This window comes from Choloepus didactylus, chromosome 20, assembly GCF_015220235.1.
Source record: "Choloepus didactylus isolate mChoDid1 chromosome 20, mChoDid1.pri, whole genome shotgun sequence".
NCBI lineage: Eukaryota > Metazoa > Chordata > Mammalia > Pilosa > Megalonychidae > Choloepus > Choloepus didactylus.
In genome coordinates this window covers 54,416,817-54,435,056 of record NC_051326.1, presented here as the reverse complement: position 1 = coordinate 54,435,056, position 18,240 = coordinate 54,416,817, and the positions used below count along the sequence as shown (strand labels likewise).

Below are 18,240 nucleotides of genomic sequence, written 5' to 3'. Positions count from 1 at the left end.
CTTTGAAGATAGTCTGTTCTGATCCTCTTTAGGAATCTTGCTTGATTGTGCCAGCTCCCAATCATCTCTCTCTCCTCTGAATACCAATTGTACTTATGGACAATTAAACAAAATTCATCACTTAGTTACACCCCAGTTATTTCATGTGTGTGCATTTTATCTACCAATTACCTTGTAGACCCATGGAGAAGGGGGACAGCATAATTTTTCACGGTATTCCTCATAATAATAAAAATAATTAATACTTATTAGACCTCCACTCTATGCCAGAGACTATTCTAAATGCTTTACCTGTATTAATTCATTTAATCCTCACAGCAAAATTATGATGTAAGTATAATGATTTTTCACCCTTTTTAATGAGGAGGAGACTGAGTTATGTAAAGATTATATCACTTGGTAATTATAGAAACTCAAGCAGTTTTTCCCTCAGGCCCATGCTCTTTCTGCTAAGACTCACTCAGCAAGGAGCACTGAGCATATAGAAGATGACTGAATACAGATTTCTTTTTTACTTATTGGCTGAATAAGTAGTAATCTACAACATATCTGCATTCGTGATTACACTGAAAAGAAATGAACTTAGATAGAAGGGGAAATAAGAAGAGAGCAGAGGCAGTAGTCATTGAGAATGTATAAATCACATTGCTCAGTTGCTTCAAGGACCCAGGCCCACAATTAGACCTGCCCAAGATGGGCTTCTGACCCTTCGCACTGTTCGTAGCCTCTGTATTGAATCAGATGCCTTCACTCAGCTTCTTGACCTCTGTCCATTCATTGATTCAGTAAATACTAATAGATTACATAACATGTTCCAGGAAGTGTTGGCCTCATTACTTACTTTCTCAGCTTTGGCTTTATTCAGGCCTGCAGTTTATAAGCTATTCCATATCTATGGCCTTCATTTTTGCTTCCTTTTTCAGCTATAATCCAGATGCTTCCCTTTGGATATACCAGGCCCTTGACTTCCAAAAAAAAAAGCAAATAAGAGGGCATATGTAAAATGATTTAAAAATAAAATAAGAACAGTTTTCAGAGTGAACGTTACACTATCAACACGTTACTCATGTTCTGAAAATAGAGGTGGTGAAAGTATGGACCTTCAAATCTTGACTGCACCTAAGTATCCCATTGTTGCTCTACACACTGATTCCTTCTGAGCAATTCTGAATCCTGCCTGTGTGACATCTGCTCTGAAATCCCTGTGCTATCTCTATAAAAAATAAAAGATAGCGCAGATGATTGAAAACAGAAACACAGCATAAAACACTTAAGAGATGCAGCTAAAGCAGAGCTTAGAGGTAAAGATATAAGTGTAAATGTGTATATTAAACAGGAAGAAATATCTTTAATAAATAATTGAATCTTCCCCTTAATAAACTAAAAAGAGAAGAACAAGCTAAACCCAAATCAAGTATAAAAAAGTGAATAATAAAGAATAAAGTGGAAATAAATGAAACAGAGTTAAAAAACAGTAGAGAAAATCAACCAAACTAAAAATTGCTTCTTTGAAAGATTAGCAAAATTGACAAAACTTTATCTAGACTGACAAAGTAAAAAAAAGAGAGAGAGAGTAATCGAATTTCTAAAATCAAGAATGAAAGAGGGGACATCACAATTGACCTAGAAATAAAAACATTGGTAAGGGAGTACCATTAACAAGTGCATGCCAACAAATTAGATTGATTAGATAAAATGAAAAAAAAATCCTAAACAGATACAAACTGCCAAATGTTCCTCAAGAAGAAATTGGAAGTCTAAATGGTCCTATAAAAGTAAAGAGATTGAATTAGTCATATTAAATGGTAAAACACTGAAAGCTGTCCCTCTAAGACCAGGAATAAGACAAGGATGTCTCTCTTGCCAATTCTGTTCAACATTGTAGTGGAGATTCCAGCCAAGGCAACTGAGAAAGACAAAGAAATAACATTCATCAAGCTTTAAAGAGAAAAAAATAAAACCAACTCTATTTGCAGGTGATGTGATCTCACACACACACACACAAAATCCTAATTAATCTAAAAAAAGAATTACTAGAATTAATAAATGTGCCCAAGAGTATAGGAAAGAAGATGAGAAAAAAACAACTATTTCCATTCACTAACAATGATCACAAAATAAAATTAAGGAGAAAAAACTATTTATAATATCTTCAAAAAGAGTACAATAATAAGGATAAAATTTTAGCAAAAGTGCAAGACTTGTACACTGAAAACTACATGAAATAGCTGAAAGAAATTAAAAACATTCCACATTCATGGATCAGAAGATTTGGTATTGTTAATACACCTCCAGGAGATCTACAAATGCAGTGCAATCCCTATCAATATCCCAGTTCTATTTGCAGAAATTGATAAACGGTTCCAAAATTCAAATGGAAAAGTAAGGATCCCTGAAAAGTCAGAATAATATTGTAAAACTACAGGAAAGTTGGAAAACTTGAGACAGTATGGCACTGGAATAAGGATAGACTTGTAGATTAATAGAATAGGATTGGGAATTAAGAGGTAAATTCTTACATTTATGATTAATTGATTTTCAACAAGCTCCCAGGAAAACTCAATGGAAAAAGAATGAATTTTTCAACCAGTGATGCTAGGACAACAAAGGATAAAACTGTAACTCTACAACCATATAGAAAAATTTAGACTTAAATGTCAGTGCTAAAACTATAAAATGCTTACAACAAAACATAGCAATAAACCTTTTTGATATTGGTTTATGTGATGGTTTCTTAGATATGACACTCAAACAAAAGTATATATAGATAAATTTGACTTCATCAAAATTCAGAACTTTTGTTCGTCAAAGTACATCATCCAAAATTGAAGAGACAATCCACAGAATGGGAGAAAATATTTGCAAATCATATATGTGACATGGGAATTGCAACCAGAATATACACATAATTCTTAGAGCTCAACAATCAAAAAACAGCCCAATTAAAATGGGAAAAGGATGTTCATAGGCATGTTTCCAAAAAATAAAAAATAAAGGCATACAAATGGTGAATAAGCAAATGAAAAAACAGACAATGACAAGCATTGATGAGGATGTGAAGAAATTTTTAGTGGGAATGTAAAATGACGCAATCACTTTGGAAAATGATTGGGAGTTTTTCGAAAGAGAATTGAAAATATCTTTCCATGCAAAAACCTATACATGAGTGTTCATAGCAGAATTATTCTTAATAGCTAAAAAGGGGAAATAATTCAAATGTTCATCAAAAGATGGATGGATAAATAAAATGTGGTATATTCATACAATGGAATATTATTCAGCTCTAAAAAATAATGAAGTACTGACAACGTGCTATAATATGGATGAATCTTAAAAATGTTAACTTGAGTGGAAGGAGCCGGTCACTAGCGGCCACATACTGTATGATTACATTTCTAGAAATGTTCAGAAAAGCTAAATTCATAGAAACAGAAAGTAGATTAATATTTACCAGGATTTGAGGACAGGGAACCATAGAAGCAACCGCTACTGAGCAGGGGGTTACTCTTCAGAGTGATGAAAATGTTCTGAAATTAAATAGTGCATAACTCTGAATGCACCAAAACACATTGAATTGTACACTTCAAACTAGTGAATTTTATGCTATGTCATTTATATGTCAGTAAAGCTAGTATTTCATTTAAAGCACCATTTATTAGCTCATAATTCTGAAGTAGAGACACAGCATGGTTCCCTGCACAGAGTCTCACAAGGCCAAAATCAAGATCTTGGCTGTCTGCGTTCTCCTTCTGGAGGTTGCGGTCCTCTTCCAAGTTCATTCTTGCTGGCAGAATGCAGTTCCTTATCCCAAGAAGGCTGAGGTCCCTGTTTATTTTGCTTGCTGTCAACTGAGGGTTGACATTCTTTGCCACTTGACTCCCTTGGTATTCCGCGCCAGCAGCAGAGAATCATCCTTACGTAAATTCCTCCTTATTCTTTGATTCTCTTTATTCAGGAAGAGCCCTGTCCCTTTTAAGGGTTCATCTGATTAGGTCAATAGGCCCAGCATAATCTTAAAGTCAACTGTCCTATATAACATCACCTAATCACAGGAGGGCTGTTTCAACTTGATCACATTCAGGGATTTTACAGGGTATGTACGCTGCTAATGGGAATCTTGGGGGACATCGTGTAAATCCTCCTTGCACAGCCCACTTGCTTTAAATCCTTCTGGTTTAATGCTGATGCTGCCCTATTTTTTCTCTTCAGGACGGCGCTGAAAACACTCTTGAGCACTATCTTATGACCTAGCACAGAGTAGAAACTAAATGGTACTCTTTGGGTTGAATACCAAATGGTAACCACACTACTCACACTCAAATCTCATGGGTATATGTATAAGGTGGAGTTTGATGCACTTCAGATTCCTTTTTGTTTGCATTCTGGGAATAAAGATATATTTTAAAAGCTTCTAGGCATGGTCCTACAACTGTTTTATGAAATCTTAGTCTCACTTCCTCTCTTTGGAAACTCAACACTTAGAAGAATTATGTGTGTTTTGTGGATGTGATGGAGAAAACATGTAGGTGGGTGAGAAAGATAGAAATGAATGACAGAAATGTTGCTTTACTGCTGCTCTTGCTCCAAGCAATTCTGCTCAAAAATGGGAAATAACAGGAAAATCAATAGAACATAATAAAAGTCATCACTGAAGTGCGGAAGGCTGCAGGAAAACAAGCATGCATCCCAGAAGGCTGGCAATATCTTGCCCTCTGTTTTCTCTCTCTACTCCCCACCTTTTCAGATGGTGTGGATTTATCCACAATATGCCCAGATTCTGAAAATCCGAGAGGAGGGGTAAACCTAATTGCAGCCACATGGAGCCTTGAAGGGCTTGGCTTATTGACACGGCCTCCCTGCGAGAAGTAGAAACTCCGGCCAAATGACTGTAATTGACCCAGACAGCAATCACAGGACATTTTAGTTTTGCAAAGCGATTTTATTCACTAGTCCTTGATATAAGATGTAAACTGTGGAGCTATGACTTGTCTTTCAACAAAGGCTTTTAACCTACTTGGCAAAAATGTTCTTGAGTTCAGTTTCCCCACCTATATATCATGGGGAGAAAACAAAAAACTTATCCCAGTTTTCATGGGCCATATATAAGAGAGATGTATTGTTCAAAGTTTGTGTTTATTTGCCTAAGAACCTGACATCATTAAAAGGCAAGTGATTTTTTTTCAGTGACTAAAAAAATGTTACTAGGGGACAGTCAGGAATTTAATTTATGATACGTTGCTTAAACTTTAAAATAGCTCTTTGAGATACATTGAATTTCCCATGCTTTACAGATCAGAAACCTGGAGCTATTTTAAAGGCATTACTATTTATGATGATGAGATTTAAGTGGACTAGAAGGCCTTCACTTTCTAAAGCACCATGGGTCTCTACTCCCTTTTGAGAAACACTCATTGCTTTCCCATAAACTTTAATAACACAGTGCTGCATTTTTTTCAACGAAACATTTAAAAAAATTATTACACTTCCTTTATCTAGAGGAGTAGTCATTTATAACTAAAGGTGCATTGAATCATTTTGTAATGAAGAGTCTTAACATGTGAAACAAGTATAGTCCTAACAATTTGTGTATAATGCACCAGTAATTGTACACTTTCTTTCTAAAGAAACAGCTTAGAATCTTTTCAGCTCAAGGTTTTATATAAATAAATGTAACTGGATAGTCAGTGAGGCTTTTTTCCTGCTTTATTATCTATTTATTTATCTATTTATTTATTTGTTTGTTTGTTTGCTTGTTTATTTATTTGAGCCTTACCTAAGGCTCATTCACTTGGAACTCAGGTGACAATTATCTCATTTCCTCAAAAGGGTAGCTTGACTTGTCCTTTGCAGGAATTGCTAAGAAATGGCCAAACCATGTTCAGAGACACTTGATCTACTAACCATTATTTGACTTGAAAAAAAAAAAAGGCTAAAAATTGATCAGTTATAAAGAGAGAAGGGATGGCAGACAGTGGGGTACTCCCCAAATCACAGCCATATTCACCTCAATGGGGGAGACTTTCTCAGAACCACCCTAAGAGAGCACGGGTGTCTGTCAAGAGAAGCAACTGAGCGTAAACTCTTTCCCCCCACCCTCCTTTGAAATAGCTAAGCTGCTAACCTGGTCAGCAGGAAACTCACGGGGACACCTGTCTTCTCCAACAGTGGATCATGAAGAGCTGTCAAGAGGTGCCTTCTTCTCACCAGGTGGTATCTGCATTTCCATTACCAATGGATGTATTTCCCTTGGGAGGGGCCTGTTTGCCCACTGGGAGGTGTCTGCATTTCCCCTGGAGTGGATGCACTTCCCCTGGGAGGTATCTGCTTTTCGATTGTGAGATGCCTTCATTTCCATTGGGAGGTGCCTACATTGTCAGATTTTAGAGCAGCAAAAATGCCTAATATTTCCTGGCTGCAATAGGAAATAAGCTGAGCCAAAGGTGCTCTATCACCCAATATGAGGAAGCAATGCATTATCCAACATCTGAGAAGAGAAGGAAAGGAGGGGAAGGGGGGAGTCAGTTTAAAAAAAAAAACTACAATATGCTCCAAATAACCAGCCAACATTTGGGAATCTGCACACAGAGTTCACTAATGCATAGTACTTTGCCCTTACCTCTCTCCTTTTCACACCAACACTGGAGGAATCAGAGATAATATCTAGAGGATGTAATCTGAGATGAAGAAATAAGAGTACATCACACCCTGCTTCCCCACTGAAGACTTCAGAGCTTGGGACAAGCCTGAACTGTGGGGGAATGGGGTAATTTTAAAAATCGATGAAGTGTTGATTTATAACAGCTGGGGATTTTTAATAACTGAAAATGAGATTGTTATAATGCTTGAACATGATCAAAATAGCTATGAAAACTTCCCATTCAGAGATGGGGAAAGGAAACCATGAAAGTGAGTTTGAAGACTGCAATGAGAGAAAAATAAACTAGTTCTTGACTTGCCTCTATCAAGTTCAATCCATTCAATATGTCAGTTGCACAGAGGCATGCATGCATGCAAATATATTCAAATAGAGAATGTTGGACCAGAAATATTACATGAGAAGTATTTCCCTGAAAATTTGGGACTTTATTTAAAAAGTCAACGCCATTCATATTTCCTTCTCTTTGCCTTCTATAACTATGCTCTCTACTTTTCCCCATTTCACTGGTCTATATTGAGTCTAGAGTTTTGAGATCCTGCTATGCATTCAGCATGATATCATGGAATATACAGGGACCCCAAAACATCTTTGCAGCAGATACAATTGAAATAGGCTCAAACTTAAGATTACTTCCTAAAAATAAAAGATGCATTAATCATATTAAATTTCTCAAAGACTTTGGTTAAAAGATGAAGAACACCAAATCTCAAATTATTTTATCAAGTCTCATTACTGACAAAATGTGATTCAGTGCATGGTCAATGGGTTGAGCATGCAAAAACTGGCCATTAAGAGAATAGGAAAATGAAAGATAAAACATGCTTCCCGACTTCTTTGATGCAAGTGATTACCTTTTTCTGTAGAATAACTATTAGCTTGATTATCACTGTGTTTTGGAAGGAAGGAGTATGTGCTCGGAGTTAAAGGGCCTGAGTTTCAATCCCAACTCTGCATTAAGGACCTATTTGATCCTGAGTGTATCTTTTAATATCTTTGCACTTGCTCGTTTGTAACTAGCAGCTCCAAAACGAAACATACAGTCCTAGACTTTCAACACTAAGAAAGCAATTTAACTTATTCTGTAATCTACCTATTTTGATGCTCATGTTGGGTCTTTAACATGACAATTCCAGGAGGTAAGCAAATTCACTCATATCAGACCTGTCACTGCATCTTTTCCAAAAAATAAACTGAATTTCAGGGTAACAGATGTTTGCTTATTATAGGAAAACAATGCTGTGAAATTCTGGCAGCTTGGTGCATTAGTTTCCAAGCATGAGACTTCAAGAAATTCTGAAAATTTGGAAGGCTTCAGTGCTTTGTCTAGACAAGGTGTAGCCTTTGTCTGTTATCTCTTCTACATGGCCTGAGATCACCAGACTAGTAGTCATTTAGGGAAAGATAAACTGAATAGAGGCTATTAGAAGGATACCTACCACAGTCAACAAATATGGTCATTTTTAATGAACCATGATCGTTTCATTCAAAGTTGGTTTTTAACCAGCAGGCTAACTTTTTTCAACTTGTTATGTTCGGTGTTCTGCAGGTTAGCTAGCTAAGCTCAAATGTGATTGGCATGCAGAGTCCCTTAAAACTGTCAGGCCATCTTGCAATTAGGCATAATATGCCACCTTAACAGATGGCATGAATGATGGTATGTCAGCCAGCCAATATACACACATATCAGCATTGAGCATTGAGAGAGAATGACTCTCAGAATGTCAGAACATGGGTCTCAGACATAGCTAACAGTAAAGCATTTTACATTACATACAAACTTAGAATGAATGATGCTGGGTATATATATATATATCTAGATATGGAGCCAAAGAACCATAGACTTTCATAGCCATGGTCTTGAAAGATACTTTAAAGGTAATGAATTTCAATTCTCTATTTGATGTTACATTCATTTATTTATCCATTCATTTATTTAATGAATATTAAATATTCATGTTAAATTAGGCACTGCCCAATACCTGCATAGTCTTTCAGCTACGTCATCTGACAGAGATACTACTGTTACACTCAGTAACACTATTTCATTCAACTTTAATTTTAACTATAATCCTCTCAATGTACTTTAGAAAAAATAACAGGCTTTTGGAATCAGAAAGAAGTCCACACAAAGTGTGTTGTTTTACAAATGTTCCCATTGTGACCTTGTGGAAAGTAGTGATGCAATGAGCAGCAGTTTCACAGTCATACACATGCAGCTCAGATCACACAAATGCCATTTCATAGCTGTGTGATCTTGGGAAAGCTATTTAACCTCTCTGAGCCTCAAAGTCCTCTACTGAAAAATGGAGACATGATAATAATCTATTATATATCTATCCCTTCACTTTGCAAACATATTGTGTAACTACTGGATACAAGGCACCATGCTAGGATAGCACTGTATTAATTATGCAATGTGATGAGTTCGTGTTATAATAGGTAAATAGTATATGCTGCCATTGAACACTAATAAACCAACTTCATTTGGTTGTTCAGTATAATACTCAGAAAATATTAATGGAATAAGGGAGAAACTTAAAACACTGGACATGGAAGTAATTTTATAGTAAAATTCAGATATTTTTTGCCAATGTCTGGTAAACAGTGAAAATCCTTCCAATAAAAACCCTGGAAGAGAACTCATCTGAGGAAGAAGAGGTTGAACCCATACTTTTGGAACAAGGACCAGAAGCCAGTGTTGGAGAATGGGATGGAAAAGGATGGAGGAAAGGGACAATTGTGAGGAACAGAGTGTTCCTCAATGGAAGTCTTATATCAGAATCACTGGGGAGCTGCTTCCAAGGATACACACTTACTTTTTGTTCTCCTCCCTTGGCACCTTTTGGTGGTATCTCCCTGGGTTGTATTAGATTCTTGGACAGAAAATACAGTAGAGATTGAACAAATTCCCCAGGGGACTTTGATAGCCCCTACACCATACATGTCTTTCTCCCACCTGCCTACTCTCTCCTTGCAAAGTAGGAAGGAGAACCTTTGAGACAAAGCAAGGGATAAAGGACTTCTTCCTCAACTGCATCTTAATCCAGCCCCTATGGATCACTTTTGGCTCCTAGGCAAGAGAGAAATGCAATAAAAACCAAAAAATAAAACATGGAAAAATACTTCACTGTGATCTCTTTGGAGGGTTGAACACCCAAGATATGAGTAGACTTAGTGCCATTGGTCTGACAGCACAGCACAGGGAAAGCCACAGTTGGAAAAAAACAACAGGCTTGCATCAGAGGCAGGCAACCTTGGCATGGGCATTGATAGACATCAACAAATGAGGTGGTGGTAGTTTTTGCATGGACCACTGTCATTGTTAGCATACGTGCTGCTTTGGGCATTGGTTGGGAAAAGACACATTCCTCTAATCAACAAATTAGAACCAGCAGAAAATAATGAATTCTATATAGGCAACCAAGAAGACTGCTTCAAATAATAAAATGACTGTTTTGTTGGGATGGGAGAGAGGAGGTAAGGACATTTGAAGGGTTTTCAGTTGTCGTAGTATAAGTATAGACAGAGTCAAAGAGAAGCTTATTAACTGCTTTTTTTTTTTTCCACAGTATTACCAACTGGTTGGTACAATCCTGATACAGGTACATTTATGTACGCTTACTCATCCTCCTCTGCTACATCTATTCAGTTTCCAAAGTTTATAAAATCTTCTTAAAGCTCTGTTATCTGATCCTGCTTCTCTATTCCTAATGATACTCCTCCATTCCTGCTGATAGGGAAAAAGTTTTCTTTTTTGAGAACTTCATCATTTCTTACCTTGACCAGCAAATTTGTTCTCAACGGATTCTTTGAAGTCAAGCTCACACTTATTCCTACCTGCCCTTCCCAATGAGAAAGCTAAAAAGCGTTTTGAGGGCTTTAGAATTAAGTACACAGTCCTTAGCTCATATATATACCAGACTGTTAGGGCCTACTTTTTTCTCCAGAATACATAATGGAGAAGATCACATTCTGTCTGACAAGAGCATCACCTCCAATACTTGCTAGCTCTGGGACAGTGGGCACTTTACTTAACAAATGAGCCTTGGTTACATTGGTTTCATCATCATAAAATTGAACAGTGACAGAATCTGCCTTTTAGGTTTACTGGGCAAAGGAACTGAGTTTAAACTTATAGAGTACTCAGAGTACAGTTTAAAATATTACTGCTCATTGAACACAATTTATAATCATCTCTTCTTCAAATCTCTTTGCTCTCTATGTTCTAACAATTCCAAAATGCTTGTGGTCCCAGAAGAAGGCAGGCTATATCATTTCTCAGGCTTTAGGCATTTGTTTCCCTGCCCCTTATTTGCCTTGAAGACATCTACTTTTCTTTAAAGACTCTCACTTGAATTCTTCTTTATGAAGCCTTTCCTGAGTCCAGTAGGTAGAATTGACCAGGCCCTCGTTTGTGCCACACCATGTGTCTTAAAAAATTCAGTCTTAGCACTGAGAACACTCAACTGCAGGTGTTGGCTCGTATTTATCTCCCCTAAGATCCAGATCTTTTAATTTTATCAGCCTCACTAGGGCCTTGCTACGTAAGTACTTTTAGTCAGTAAAATTTTACATCTAGATTTTATAATTTTTAAGGACACACTATATCCTGAGCTCCAAAGTGGTTAGCCCAAGACACACTTGCTGAATGAATGAATGAATGGGAAATTTGATAAATTACTCTTAAGAATGTTGCTGAGTTCACACAAAGTAACAGAGCCAGGGTTAACATCTAAAGCCTTCCAACAGCCAGACTGCTAATGCTGTTTCTATACTACATGCAGACCACTATAAAGATACACACATAGTTAGAAAGTAACATAAAGTCTAGAAGAGTAGAAGCATCTTGTTTTGCACCTGTGTTCTCCATATCATGAATTTCATCAGTTCTTTGGAATGCAAAAAAAAAAATTTTGTGAACCAAGGTTGACAGTTTCAATCTATGTTCATAGTCCAGGAGACTCTTGTATCTTTTCTCAAGAGGCTATTAAAAGAAACTAGACTGAGAAAACCTTGCAATACTGACTAGTTGAAGTAGCTGTCTTATAAGTATGTCCAGCTTGTCAAGTAGGGAAAAAAACAACTTGATATCAGGTAAACTGTTGCATACAGATATTATTGTCCTGCTGTGCAGTGCCAACAGGGATAGATGTTACATGAAGACCCAAGTACAGTTCAAGAATCCTATACAGAAATTTGTATCACTCAGACTAATATGTCACATTCCATACACATCTACTTCATAGCATTAATCATAATTGTAACTATTTATAAACTTCATTTAAGATGGCAGTCTCACTTTCTATTAAATGTCTAATACCTAAGACAAACTTTAGCTTAATATTATAAGATATGTATCATAAATAGATACATAAATTATATAAATAAGAGAATGAATATCGGAATTAGTGTCCACTCGGCATCTTCGGAGTCAAGAGGTGAGGTGAGCTCCTGCTATTTGGTATCTACTGTACTTACTTAAGCTCTCAGTATGTGTAGCCAATCCTCAAAAGTTCATTGTATATGAAAGTTCTTTTTGTACACTAACTAAACTGAGGATAAATCACTGGGCTGGCAGCACTTCCAAAAGTAATGTCCTAGAACTTAGGACTTTTATTTTATTCATTCTGATTAATGACCTATACAAACATCATTTAAAAAGACAAACTTCAGTGATTTAATGAGAGATTGAGTAGTTTGCAGAGTATTATATGAAGTGTCCAATTGAGTACCTTACTCATCTTGGTACTTGTCCTAGTTTGCTAATGCTGCCGGAAAATGCAAAACACCAGAGATGGATAGGCTTTTATAAAACGGGGGTTTATTTCGCTACACAGTTATAGTCTTAAGGCCACAAAGCGTCCAAGGCAACACATCAGCAATCAGGTACCTTCACCGGAGGATGGCCAATGGCGTCCGGGAAACCTCTGCTAGCTAAGAAGGCAGCTGGCGTCTGCTCCAAAGCTCTGGCCTCAAAACGGCTTTCTCCCAGGACGTTCCTCTCTAGCAAGCTTGCTCCTCTTCAAAACATCACTCCCAACTGCACTCTGTTTTCTCTCTCTGAGTCAGCTCATTTATATGGCTCCACTGATCAAGGCCCACCATGAATGGGTGGGGCCACGCCTCCATGGGAACATCTCATCAGAATCATCTCCCACAGCTGGGTGGGGCACATTCCAAGCAAATCCAACCAGCACCAAAAACTTCTGCCCCACACAAGACCATAAAAATAATGGCATTTGGGGGACACAATACACTCAAACCAGCACAGTACTTAATAAATGTTGCTTTTCTACCGCTTACAGCAAAGAGTTTAGATTATTTTCAAAAAGTTTTAACACTCATGTCAAAAACAATACTCCGATAGTCATCATTTGTACATCATTTAACAGTTTGTATTTTTTTCAAATTCCCCATATGTATATATACAAGCTCATTTCATGTTCAGAATAATTGACAAAGTCAGAGAAACTGCTATGTTTTTATTATGCATGTGTGAGGAAAGTGAGATGTAAGGAAGTTAAATAACCTTCCTAAGACCATGAGTTTAATAATTGAAAGAGGTGAGGCAGAGAAGCTGCCTCTGCCATGTTTTAAAGTTACCAGAAAGTGATTCGTTGTCCCTCGTCTATATAGTAGCTAAAAGCCTTTGGGCTTGTTGAAGTGAGAGCATTTATGCCAAGGTCAAGTGCAAATGCCTACTCTTTGGCAAAATATCAAGCTTAGCATCTAGGTACATGACCTTGGGAAATCAATTTAACTGCTTTGAGCTTCAGATGCCTTATTCACAAATGGGAAGTCAAAATGCCTAACTCCCTGAAATATTGTGAGGATTAATTGAGGTAATAGTCATAAAACTGCTGGGGAACACATGCATACTCCAAGAAGGTAACCTAATAAATATTGTCTGGATTTAAATCTTTATCATGGTACACCTAGGCCAAACTGATTTTACATACCTCCTGGGGAGGAATCAGTAAAGCAAGCTCATGAATCAACAAACTTGAAACCAGCACAATTTTCTGTTCTTTGCATTCATAAGAAAATAACCATACACACACATCATTAAATATAAAAGCAATGTTATATTAACATTAGAACATCACTGGAACTTCCAATTTCAGAACAAAAAGGTATCCTTCCATTTGCCTAGATAATGTTCATCTCTTAAGCACCAATTTCAAAAGGTGATAGTTAATGCATCTCTCACAACAAGCTTGAAGAGGAAAAGAACTGATCAATTGCTCCACGTGATGCTACAGGTACAGTATGCCAGAAGCCATGCTAAGCAGGGTGCAGAACCCTTTTGTATTACCCAAGAACCAGACTCCTTGCTAATGACAGAGGAGCCTATTGTGAGTTAGCAAATTTCACAAATTAGCAACTAAGGAAAAAAAAAATACATAATTAAAAGAATTAGGGACACTGAATTGTGGCATGTGCAGTGTTCATTTATTTTGACAAGCATAATTTAATTTTACTTATTTAGGGTACTATTTCATAGTGTACTAATGAATGTGCTCTTGTCTCTTTTGTAAAAGTAATGAAATATTAGTGATATGAGACCTCACTGCTGTTCTCTGTTATTAAATTGCTCTTGACAGGTGAGGTGAGACCACTGTGGGCTTTGCATGCAAATAGCTGAATTGGTGGAAAAGCAGCTTGAAAATGAGTGAGAGTTTACTGAGGGGTCTAAAATGAAGGCTGTGTGGTGTCCGTTGTTAAGTGAGTATATAACAATTTAAAAGGATATATTGGGTGAAATGTTCATAGCAATCTCTTTCTGGTACAGTCTATCATTGACTCCTTTTTGGGCAATCAGATTCACCACTTTTTGAAAAGGGAACACTAAGAAGCAACACTCTTTCCAGACCCTCCTCTTTCTATCAACGAATCACTCTTATTCCAAGACGGGAGGGCCTAAGAACTTAGAATTAATTTTCTCCTATATTTCATTTGCTCCCCCATTGATTCATTTATACCATCTGAATGGTTCTTTATCTGTCTCTTGCATCCCCACTCCTTTTTACTCTTGGCCCTTACCACCTGAGTTTGTGAGAGCCTCAGACTTAGACTTCCAGCTTTACCATTCTTTATCTCCTTTCAATCCCATACACTTTTCTGTTAGATGAATCTTCTTAAAATATTCTCATGAACATACTAGCACTACTCTTGAAAATCTTCAGTGGCTCCCGTTGCCATTGATGATACCAATAAACTGAAATCCATATTCTGCAACGGGCATTCAAGAACCTCAGTAGGAATCCTACTGCCTGCTTTCTAAGTATACATTCTCTAATTCCCCCATATAAACCCGGTGTTCTGGCCAATGTGTATCTTTGGGCAAACAATGAAATTCATTGAGCCTCAATTTCTCCACCTACAAGTTGAGGCAATTTAGTTAGGTTAACTCAAGGGTCCCCTTTCACTTCTGCTTCACTGTCTTGACTCCATCTGAGATTTGAAAGTTGTCCATTCCAATGGACATGGTCAATCCTTAACTTATTGACACCTCCGATGGCATCTGGTAATGGTGTAACCATTCTCTCCATGACAATCTCTCCTGGGCTAGCTTCAGTGGAATCATTCTTTTCTGGAGCTCCTACTTTCTTATCATTTGTTCCTGGTCTAACTCCCTGGTTTTCTCTTCTCTGTTTTCTTCATATTTTGGTATTCCCTAGGATTTTATGGTTATCTTTTGCTATGCTTATTCTCAGTTTACGTACATCTGATTTTTCACTTCCCTAGAAAGTTCCTGGTGTATAAATCTACATTCCAGCCCAGAACCTTCTCTTAGGTTCCAAACCCTCATACCAGTTTGTCAATGCTTCTTCCTGAGCATCTCATGCTACCGCAAACTAAAATTGACCCAGACTGAAATCATCATGTCCTCCCCAAACAGTGCCTTTTATCTGCAGTCCCTGATTTAACAAGTGGCATCCCCACTCAGGTAGCCAAAATAGACTTAAAACTTGCCTCACTCCAGTAACATGCTAAGCCCCATTAACATACTTCTTAAATAACTTTAGGATTTACCTTCCCTTCTTTAGCCCAGACCATCATGATCTCTTTCCTTTCCTTTAGAAGACGTTCCCTAGTAGGTCTATAAGCCAGCTCTCCTCCATTTAAACCCATCCTTTAACACTGCTGTCCAGGAGTGCTATCTCAACCTCAAATTTCTTCTTGGCACCTCCAGTCGGAATCTTTTCAATGGCTTCTCAAGTCCTTAAGTAAATATCCAACCATTTATTATAAAACATTGGGCCCTTTATGAGCTAGATTCTGCTGCTTCTCCTGCTTCAACTCTCATCCACCTTACAATTGGCCCTTACACAGCTTAAAATTCACCTTTGTTGAATTCCAGCTCCTCCCTCTGGGACAGAAGTCTCACTCTCTTCTCACAGCCCTCAGCCTCCTAGATATAGATTTATGTTAATCCTCACCATATTGTTCTGTATTTTCTAATCTTTCTTTCCCACTAGCCTGTGTACTTGGTGGACAACAATTTTGTCCTAGAGATATTTACACCCCTACATTTTTTGCCAGTATGTGGCACATAGGAGACATTCAATGTTTGTTGTGTGAGTAAACAAACAAATAAATTGACTATAGCATTTAGCTCTCCCCTACTGGGACAACAAGCTAAAATCTAGCTCCTAAACTAATGTTTGCACTACATATTTAGCTCCATGTTAAGCCCACTTGCATCTCTAATCCATCAGCACCTGGCAAGACAGAGGGAAAATATAGCAATGGGAGAGAAGTAAAAATCCAGCCAGCTCCAGAGTGGCATCCTTGTTTGCCCCCTTTTAGATTCACTGTCCCACTATTTAACACTTGAACTTTCAGCTGCTGGGATTTGGAATGAGGGAGCTTAATTAGTCAACAAGACATGACAACATTCTGTTACAGTGAGATTACATACACCTATGGGGTGTTAGGAGACACAGAGTAAAACTCAGCAACTTCAGAGACCTGGAAATAGTGTTATCTGCCAACAGCACATGGGAGAATGTTCCAAGAGATAAAATACACAAGACAAATGGTGTCTTTAATTGAAATGCGATGGAAGAATGGAGCCCATAGAATTCTAAATGCATTTTCTGTTCCAGTGTTCCCATAAGGGTATGGCGAAGTGGATTAACAAAGAATTGTGAATATTTTTGAATAGAGGAAAGAATGTATGTTTCTAAAGGAGCTTACTCCAGGGACCATAAGAATCTGTACAGACATCATACCATGGTGTTATAATTTCTATTCTGTTCATAATTTTTTATTTATTCCTCAATATTAACACAAAATGCATATGTCTTTATTTGTTAAAGGAAGAGAAAGATATTTAGAAATCACTGGGGATTCCTTCCCAGAATGATGTTTCTAATTGTGATAGACCTCACTGTGTAACAGAAAAGCAAAGCTCCCTGGATTCTGAATCAGATTCCCATGGCCTTGTGAGGGCAGAGCTGATCCCTGTTTGACACTGTCCACCCAGATTTGTTATCTATCTTTCTTATACTTTGTGATCTTCTATGAATTCATGTACAGTTATCATTCTTGGGGTGTGGAAGGAGAGTAGTAAAGGAGAGCAAGAAAGAGAATGTGAGTATGCATCAAAATTACCTAGGAAGCTTTTCATATTTGGATAATAAGGGACCTGAGTAGCTTGACAAAGTATTTAATTTCCATGTGATTCCACTCTGCTGTGCCAACCTTCAGGAGATCCCTTGATAAAATTTCATGGTTCCCTATTTCCTTCAGGTGGAATCCTGGAAATATCACATGTGAAATTGCAGCTCTTCTGCTCCCTAGATACGATACTGGGAAATTGTCTAGTCCCTTTGTGACTTAGTTGCTTCATGTGACATAAATGGGAACATAATACTTTCCTTAAGGACTAGGTATTAAGATTGGATGATTTGGAGCATTTGAAGAGGACCTTGTCAATAGAGAACCATTACTCAAATGTGTTTATCCCAATTTGACCCTTACCTCCTTACCTCAACTCATCTCTGGGCTGTTCTCCTGTTCCCTGACACCCCAGACACTTAGATCTCAAAACTGATGTATTTTTCCACCAACGTTTTTAAGCTCTGTGTTTTCACTATTCTTTTAGGCATATCATTGTGCATCTAATGACCATCTTAGTTTGCTTGAGCTGCTACCAGAAATATCACCAATAGGTTGGCTGAAACAACAAGCGTTTATCGGTACATGGTTTCAAAGGGCAGAATTCGAAATCAAGGCATTGGCAAGACCATGCTTCCCTGCCAAAGACTGTAATTTGGAGTTTCTTGACTTACTTGTCACATGGTGATGTCCTCTCCTTTCTCCGTGCTTCTAGTTTCTGCTAATTTCCAATTTCTTGCTCCTCCCTGTGGCTTTCTCTTTCTAAGGCCCCCAGTAATCCATATGAAGACACTCTCTGCTTCAGTTGGCTACAGCTTAACTAAAATTAACATCTTCCCAAGGTCCTGTTTACAAAGGATTCACACCCATAGGAATGTGGTTCAAGATTAAGAGCATGTCTTCACTGCGGTACATAATTCAGTCTACCACAATGACCTTCACTCTCAATTTTAAAA

At 37.6% G+C, this 18,240-nt stretch overlaps 1 long non-coding RNA gene across 6 annotated transcripts in view; it reads right to left on the bottom strand.

The window, feature by feature from the left end:
• Positions 1-18,240, bottom strand: part of LOC119516567 — a 116,151-nt gene that overhangs the window by 50,603 nt on the left and 47,308 nt on the right. The window contains exon 1 of one of the 6 annotated variants that reach the window (XR_005213322.1): positions 842-939. The exons of the other annotated variants lie outside the window; for them this stretch is intronic. This is a non-coding gene — a long non-coding RNA (uncharacterized LOC119516567). Of the gene's footprint in view, positions 1-841; positions 940-18,240 lie in introns of those variants that run through there. 6 annotated transcript variants of the gene reach the window in all.